The sequence below is a fragment of the Myxine glutinosa genome, chromosome 10 (genome assembly GCF_964187855.1).
Source record: "Myxine glutinosa chromosome 10, kmMyxGlut1.1, whole genome shotgun sequence".
NCBI lineage: Eukaryota > Metazoa > Chordata > Myxini > Myxiniformes > Myxinidae > Myxine > Myxine glutinosa.
Window position 1 is genome coordinate 82755828 of NC_136270.1, and position 9483 is coordinate 82765310.

General features: G+C 40.1%; 1 long non-coding RNA gene across 1 annotated transcript; it reads right to left on the minus strand.

Moving 5' to 3' along the window:
- Nucleotides 1–1901: 1901 nt before the first annotated feature.
- Nucleotides 1902–8316, minus strand: LOC144894062 (uncharacterized). Its single transcript, XR_013624757.1, has 2 exons — nucleotides 8228–8316; nucleotides 1902–3663 (listed from the first exon to the last, which is right to left on the minus strand). It is a non-coding gene; the product is annotated as an uncharacterized LOC144894062 (long non-coding RNA).
- Nucleotides 8317–9483: the final 1167 nt, after the last annotated feature.

Sequence of the window (9483 nt, forward strand, 5' to 3'; positions counted from 1 at the left end):
ATTGGCTTTATTAAAGATCGCACCCTCGTTAGTCCATGTACAACACGTAGTGAACCATATTCTTCCATATTCTGTAGTTATCTCATTATTATGTGTTTTAGTTAAGGATCTGTTCCCAATAGTTGAATCTGCGTTGCATTAATCAAATAAGATAGGCCCCTTTCAATTTTCCCAATCATCTCTCCCGCTCGTCAAAGTGCAGTAACAGTAGGGTAGCGTTCGCTGCCGTTTGCCTTGGGCTGTTTGCTGGCACCAAGCCGCCATTACGCACGTGGTCTCAAGCCAAGGAAAAAGGGGGCGGAACCACAAGAACAAGGTGTGGCACGTGAACTCACCATCAGAGGTGGAGCCAGCGAGCCCTTGCCGGCCAACCAGCGCCGAGGTGAGCCGATCGGTAGGCGTGTCATCGGAGCCGGCGGCTTGATACAAGAACGGACAATAAAAGCGGCTACGAGGGACTGCTTGAGCAGATGAGGTGAGAAGGAGATCAGACGAGTGAGAAGGTACAGATGAGTGAGAGGGAGATGAGTGCGAAGGATCGTGAGGCAGAAGAGTGGGTCCGCTGACATTACGCGATATATTCACATTGTCAGCCCACGTGAAAATATACGTGCAGCTGCCGCCGGGTTTCGCCTCGAGCCCGGAGCGTGGATTGGAGCCAACCTCGACGCTGTGCATTTGCCCGGACGTTCCTGCCCTGCCCGTCTGCCTGGACCTTCTCCTCCTTCCAGCCATTCCTTCCTGCCATTCCCTGTTCGTGTGAGTCTGTTTGTCCGGGGTTATAATATAAGACTGTTTTAAGGTTGCCCTGTGTATCTGCTTCTTCCTCTTCCTGTACAGCCCTACCTTTCGTTTCTTCCTTGGTTTTGGTTTTGTAGATAGTGAATAAATATCTGTTCTTCCTTTACTTTGGTTTCTTCTTTCCCCGATCGCTTTAGTCCCTTCTTCCCATTGAGTACCTGTGGCACGATTCGGCCAATGCTTGGAGTCGGGTTTAGTCTCTTGTTAATGGCCCGAGTCGCAGCTCGCTTCGCTCGGCGCAATCCAATCACGCTGCGGCCCAGGTGGGAGTGTTTCCTCGCTTACGGCCGGTGGTGGTAATTAGGTTGTAAGACGGGTTGGGCTTACAACCCTACTCGCCACCGACCGGAAGTGACGTCATACCCCCAGGACCGGTCGGACGGCCAGCTTAACAGGACAAGGGGATTAACCCCCCCTTGCTAACGGGAGTGCCGTCCCCTGGATCTGTAACAATATATATGTATATTTACTCAAAGGCAAAAGTTATTGTGACACACAAACAACAAACAGAATCAGTGTTAAACTTTTACTGCCGCGAATGAAATGTTATTACATGGAAAGACAAATGTTTCAAGGTATGGTAACGATCAACAGTCCATAAGAACAGCGCACCTGGCATGTGCAAATGAGCCACAACACAAGAGGGGGTTCACAAGCAAGTTCACACGGTCAGTAGCGAGTGTGTCCACCTTATGCATTGATGCAGGCCTGGCACCTTCGCCTCATTGAGGCCACTACACGTCGATGAAAGTCCTGGGGAAGATCATTCCATATCCGAGGAAGGATTTGGTGGAGTTCCTGCAGCGTTGTTGGATTCGGATGACGTCGTAAACGTCGCTCCATTTCATCCCAGACATGTTCAAAGGGTGACAAATCAGGGGATCTTGTGGGCCAGGGTAACACATTAACATTGTTCTGATTAAGATACTGCTGTACAACTCGAGCAATGTGTGGGCTGGCGTTATCGTGTTGAAACGTCACTCCAGGGCCGTTCTGTTGCAAAAACGGTAAAGCGGCCATTTGCAAAATCTCGTCTCGGTACTCTTGGAGAATTATTAACAATTACTGGTGTTATGTTACTAAAACTTCAAGAGACTCGGTTTAGCAAAATCAATGTTTTATTCACTTTTGAGAATTTGTTGTATACTTGAGAATTTGTTGTATACTAAGCCGAGATCTTTAATGAGTCTTTGTTCCAGTCTTTGTTGAAGCTCGTTTGGTAGGTCTTGGTTGAAGCTCATTTGGTAGGTCTTGGTTGAAGCTCGGTCTGTAGGTCTTTTGAAGCTCGTTCAGTTGCTGACCAGTCTTCAGTTGTTCCCCGTCCACTCTGCTTCTGCTCACAACTTTCTCCTGGTTTTAAAGCCCCAAACTCCTTTGATGTTACAGAGCATGCAGGGTGTCCCTTATCCAAACCCTTATTTGGCTCCCTCTTGGCCAGCTAGTACTTATTTCTGTTCAAGAGGTCAAATGCTCTGACCTGCTGAGGGGGAATTTGCAGCCTGTGTTCCATCTATGGAACACAGGCTAAATATTGATAGACACAGATGGCAGTCCAAGAGCATTACACATTCTGTTTCCTTAAATTAACTCTCTCTCTCTGGACCACCTGTTAGCTCTTTAACAGAAGCTAAATAGTTCAAGAGGATTCACAGTTTTATCAAACTGCACCACAGAGCATTTTACACCAGATCACATTCGGTAGTTATATTAACAATATGGTCAATATGAATATTTATTCCCCAACAGTCCCCGGTTTTTTTCTTTTATGTTTATATTAACCATTAATCTAAACATTACCACATTAAATATTCAAACCACTAATCTGGTAATTCAATTTCCTAAGGCATACACCGTCATTCTGGAAGAATTTTGGTCACAATACATTTCCTTGTTCATTGACTCTTTCTATGTTGATAATTCAATTCAACTCATTTGCATAAAGATCACAAAACATTTCACCTTCACCAAAATGCAATAATTTCAGTTCATCATTAAAATAATAAAGCATCTGCAACATTTGGCAAAATATTTGCCTTTAATCAAATATTGACTTTCTTTGTTTGAAAAAAAGGGGCGGATCACTTGTGTTTGAAATTTCAGCATAAAACATTTTCCCTCCTGTTGTCTTCATCACACTTTCACTATTTGCGTAGCTGTTTCTGATTTCTGCTGTTCTGATAGCTGGGCAGAGTCATAGACTGACCCTGCTCTCCATGCAGCATCCTTGCCACTCTTGCTGTGAGCCATAGTAGATTTGAACAAGGCCTCCATCCAGTTGTAGTCGACTTGCCTCCTCACTCATCGTGAGCATGGAGCAAGTGTTGATGTGATGTTGATTTGTCAACAAGATGTGGAGCATGGATGCCGGATGCATCCGCAATGATGATGTTGGGACCATGGTACTCAGTTGTCCATGGTCCATACCAGGAGCACACAGCAGAATCATGCACAGCTGTTGTGAAGGAAAAACGCAGTCGTTCGCTTGCAGCTCCAGGCTGGCTCCCCGGAAGTTGGTGAAGTAATGACACACGTCACCGTATCCCGTAAACGTTGCAGGTAAAATATCGTCGTCCTGCAATTGCTGATGTGATGAATGTTCGAGGTATTTGAACACAAGTAAGTGATCGCCCTTTTCCATATGTTGCAGTGTGACCCAGACAAATGGTCACATAATTTTCCCTTGGTGAAGGTAAACATCCATCTTCCAAAGGAGCATTTCTTCATCATTCTTTGAGAAAGAGGGTGTATGCCAAGATTAACTTCATTTTCACAAATTTTCCTTTTTCAAACTTCTTCCCAGATGTCGTTATCACTCCATTTGGGATGTGGTCTTGTCTTTCCTTTACTTAGCCACATTTATATCTGCTCTCCACACAGATTGAATCAGATGGGGTACATTGTAACATGAAATCACTATCTTTTATAACAACTTCACACGAATAATATTCAAATCAGACATGTGTTTTACACTACTAAAACTAAGAATAGCATCCACAATTGCTTCCAGGTTCATATAATTCAAAAAATTAAACACATGCAGGTGTTGTAACTCAACTCAAAGAAAATAAATGCATTAATAATGATTATATATGATTGAAATCACAAACAGGAATATCTAATTCCCAACAATTCTTGCAAACAAGCAAACTATGCCTAATGTGTTATTAGCATAGTCCTCCCCGCTTTTTGTTTTTCTTTAACAGTGTTACTTGTGGTGATATGAGTTCATCGATCGTGTAAAACAGACATAGTGCACAACAAGTTGTTATGCCCTCATTTATGTCAATGACATTCAACATTATATACCAAACTAACAAACTTCTTAAAATGTGACTAAAGAAAAATCCCTTAATCTATAACATAAATCTGATTATTTGCCTTATCCTGATGCCCCTATCTCCCGGGGTCCATATTTATTTCTATTGTTATCAACTTCCTATGATCTGTGAATTCGTTCCAAAATACCACAACCATAGGTTTTAACAAAGCTCTACCATACTATTTCCAAGTTGAACTCAAAATACTAGTAAAACAATCAATTCAAAGAATTAACTTCAAAGGGTCAGCAAATTCATTCTATAACCAGATCTAATTTTCCCATCCAATAGTGTGCCTTGACACATGTCATATTATAACATTTTAATAAACCTTCAGAAATGTTTCCCATCGCAACAACGTCCCTTTTACAAATAGCCATGTGTAAATTACGTATTGAACGACAATTTGCTCTCAACGTGTTTGGCCTAAATGGCCGCAAAAGTGGCTGCCAACATGCAGTACCTTTTTTATCTACCAAGTAAGTGCTCGTCGACATAAGACCTCTACCAAATGTTGTTTGTAAAAACAAATCTGGGATTTCTAATTACATGGATGCACACTCTCAGGACATTGCAGGCTGCTGTTATCAATCCATTACGATAAAATAATTTATTTACCCACAATCAAATAAGTAACACAAATTGAGGATATTATCCCTATCACATTCATTTATAGATTCATTTGGTTCTAATTCACTCTTTTCCCACTGCTATAAGGAAGAACAATAGCTCTTATAAGTCTTTGTAATATCTCATTAAATTTACCCAGCATTGAAGAATTTATTTACTATCCATTTCTCTTCTGTTTACCAGTAACTTTGTTTAAACTGCATAACTTAATTTGATAAATCCCATGTGTACAGCTACCACTCATTGAAACCCCTACTTTTGTAGAAAATATCCAAATAAGTGGTTGTATACTCCCTTAAAAGTTGTTCCTCCATTTTCTATGCAACTTAGTGAATACTACTGACACCAGTATGCCAATATAGGTGTGGCAGATTAACAAAATATGTTGCAGGTACACGTAACATCGTGTTCTAAGTGTAAAAACATAACAACGCGTTCACGTCTGCCCCTTGGTTTTAAGATTCACAATGCATTTCGTTGTAAAACTCACAATAGTTCAATTCAACAAAATTGTCTTTACTATCTGCCCATATCGTCTATGCCTAAGACACATCCATACATACAGCACAATTTATATGCTGATAAAGGTCAAGTTTATATATGTAAAAATTCATGAGCAGAGTACTCTGGAAAGTCAGTGTAAGACCACTTCCAAATGTGGCTAATTTTGTACTCATTTTGTTTATGAAGCTCCTATCCATAACTAGCTGTTATTGTCATATAAATTCTATCAAAAATGGAATCCCAAAATTACTCACAATTTTACTATTAATTAATGGCTGCTCATAACGTAGCACATCAAATCCGTATATTCCATCGCCCTTGACAAAAGAGATAATGTACATAATCAAATTATATTCCTATTTTATTTTACGAATTTTCTGGATATTCTTGTAAGATTGACACACAAAACAAAAACATTGACACACAAACATACACAAACCCAAGCATTATGTATATTTGTTTGCATTTGAACCATCATTAACAGATCAAGATGGGTGTCAATTTTCATTTCAATTTCGTAAAATTTATCCTTTAATGTTAGAAACGCTAATACACAAATAGACAAAAAGTTTTTTTTTTTTTTTTTTAGAAAAACCCCTATAATGTCACATTGAAATTACCCTTTTTTTGTCCTACAATAATTTATCCAAATTGTACAAATTTACAAATTGTACAAATTTTACAACACCTCTATTTACATGTCAGTCGACCACTGACCTATGAGCATGCAAAAAATAGTCCAAAATGCCCACCTGTTGATCATGTGATGCTCGTCACTTGGTTTCCAAAAAATTTTGCAAAGCAATGTTCCACACTTTGGTAATTGTTTTGTTGTAAAAAATTGTTTCGCCCAAAATACTCCCTAAAACGACATTCATAATTGGCAAATATGAGGCTTCCAGAATGAACTCTAATTCTGGATCTTTTAATTCATGTTCCAAAAAAAAATCCAATTCTGGCATTTAATCAACTAATTATTAATTCGCTAATAAGCAAAAGTAAAATTCATTCTTGCTCCGAAAAAATTTTTTGAGACAAGAAGCAGGAACAATTATTCATGTTGGTCTGTTGGCATTTGGGATCTGCAGCAATGAAGGCCTAATCGTTATCTGAGGTACCGGTAAGCACTGGTACCCTTGATCTTGGTTCGTCCTATGAACTCGTCTTCCTATTTGAATATGGACAACATCGTTTCCAGTGTCCAATATTTCCACAATTAAAACATCGATGTCTGTCATTGGCTGGTTTGTCCACCTGTTCACTTGTATCGCTGGGCTGCCTCTCCAGATCCCTGAGTTGCCACCCCACTCCCTGGTTATCTCCTACTGCATTGTTGCGTTGTTGCCCAGAAAACCGATTACGTTGATTCGTAGTCATCAGGGCTTGAGTCTGTAATTGCATCAATTTCTCGGCATTTACAGCACTATTCCTGGCTTGAATCCGCTGATGATGCAAGGCGTAATTCAATATTTCTTGCATTGGCTTGCCTTCCCAAGCAATACATTGTCTTTCCACTTCACTCTTCAATTTGGGCAATAGACCATTAATAAAAAGGGGTTTTAAGGCATTGTCAATTTGTGCCCGGTCTATGCCTGAATATAGTCGGAAAACATCTCGCAATCTGTCCAAATAATCGCTAGCATCTTCGCCTGTTTTCTGCTTGCATGTAACCACTTTGTTCCAATCCGTCACTGGTGGCAATTTTTTTATGGCCTCTATCAATTTATTGATCTGTGCCCTTCTAGCCTCCGTGGGCATGTCTACCTGTCCATCTTCCGTATTTACCCAGTTGGCCTCACGCATTAAGTTCCTCAAAGTGGTGGTATTAGGAATTAACCATTTTAAAAGTATTTCCATGTCTCTTGCAGTGGGCAACTGAGTTTCCACAATTAACCGCAGTTCCTCCGCAAATTGAAGTGGATCTGTTTTGATTGATGGCATACTACTCTGCAATGCCTTCAATTGATGTACCTGCCATGGTCTATACATCAGATCTGGTTGTTGCTGATTTGCCCCTGGAAATTGCCGCTGAGGAAAATTCATAACACCACATTGCTCAAACCCTCCTTGTGAGAGTCAACTTTTGATCATTCATTAGCCAATCACATTGATCATTAGATTGATTGGCATTTATCACACGACCCTTACTCCTTGTATGGTGAAATGGAGAGCATGATAAAGGTATAGCAGCTGGTTGCATCGTTTGCCCACTTTGAGTCGGTTCCTGTGCCCCAATTGCACCCTCTTGGGTAGTTACCTCAAATGGGTCACGTCTTTCACCTGTCCTCTGTTGACTAGAACCAATCGCTGCACTCTGTTCTGGTCTTTCGGCAGGTACAGGTACAGGCACTACCTGTGGCTGATATACAATATGTCTCCGATAAGGTGGAGGAGTTTCGTCTTCCAGTTCATTTGTCTCGTATGATCTGGCTTCTGGATACAATTTGGGTTGGGATTGCTCTCCATTGCTGACTCGAAGAGGCATCTGATTTGCTACCTTACACAACCTATGCTGTATCTGTTTCACCTCTTTCTTCAAGCCCCCCCATCTTTGCTTTGGTCTCCCTTTCCCTAGATTCAGCGTCCCAGTAATAGAATGGTTGCCAATCCACTTTGAACTTCTGTCGCCCTCTTGCTTCCAATTCTTTTCTGAGTGTTGCCAATACGTTTCTATCAAAAGTGCCCTCCTGTGGGAATCCACGTTTTCGACCTTTCGTCCATTCATACCAGGATTCCACATCTTTAAGTGATTCTGCCCCATATTTCTGATACATGGAGCTGATACAAGCACCTCTTTGACTCAAATCCAATTGACCTTGTTTAATCTTGCAGAATCCACTTCCCATTTTGCCTGTGTGTGAGTACCTCTTTATACTCACTCAATATATCAAATAACTACAAGGACTACACATCGGACTACACCTGTATCCACTATCGACTGTGTGTACTGCAAAAATCGCAGAAGTTTGTTCCACCTTATACAAAGTAGCGTTGAATGCGTTGTTGTCTAGCTTATTCCGATAAGCTCTACTCTGTGGTCTTCCAGGAAGTATCTCTCCACCTGTCCACTTGATGACTTCAGGTGATTTCCAGAGAGTCCCCCTGCCCTGTGGCTTTTCCCACACCCCAATCTCACTGATCAGTGTTGCAGATGAGTCTGGATCAGTAAGTCCTGTTAAGGGGGGGTCAAACAAAAATAACCACATAATATAACAAATAACCACTAGACTCACCACCTCGCTCATCGTCCCAGGTTGTCTGCACATTGATGTTTTGCAAATGTCTCAAAGCTTCTTTCTTGAGACCGCACTTTTTATTCATCCATCAATTGACTTGTTTAAATTAAATTTAAATAAAATCAGATCAGATTAAATTAATCAGATCAAAATCAATCAGATCAATCGGATCAGAATCAGAATCAATTCAATTATGCAATTTCAATCAATTTATCAATATTCATCCATAAAATTCTAATAATAATATATAATAAAATAATATAAATGATAATATCCAAATTCACATTTATCAGTCTGATACCGAATTGAAACCAATGTCTGATACTGAACTATGATATGGGATCAACATTACTCTATACCTAAACCTTTTCCCAATGTTGCCAAAACAGTTCCATCCACTGACGGGGAATATGAGCATCGGTCGTCACCGTTTGACCCATATCTGCCGTCAGTTGACAAATCACCGTTCTGCCCCGTGATCATATCTGACATATTTATTTTATTTTTTATTTTTACCCAATCTTGTCTGGTCATTATATCACAAATTCAAATACATTACTGTCTTACATGGGAAAAATGAATTGATGGTGCACCTCATCAAATCATTCCCCATCAGAACATCATAAGGTTACATCATAAGGTTACATCCTAAGGTTACAATTTCTAAGGTTACATCATAAGGTTACATCATAAGGAACATCATAATATTGACCAATGCAATTCAATCACATTAAATTGCACACCTCCTACAAACTTTGTGACCTGTAATACAGCATTAATCCTGCAGGGCTGTAAAACTATCCTTAACAGCCCATGCACTCAATTTACATCAAAACCCAATGATGACATGCCTGACATGATGACATGATGACAATCATAGCAATTTTCATGATTGTAAAATCATGACCATTGTAAATCATTGTAATTATAAATCGTAAATGTAATTGTAAATAAATTGTAAATAAAAAATTGTAAATCATTACCCTAATCAGAGT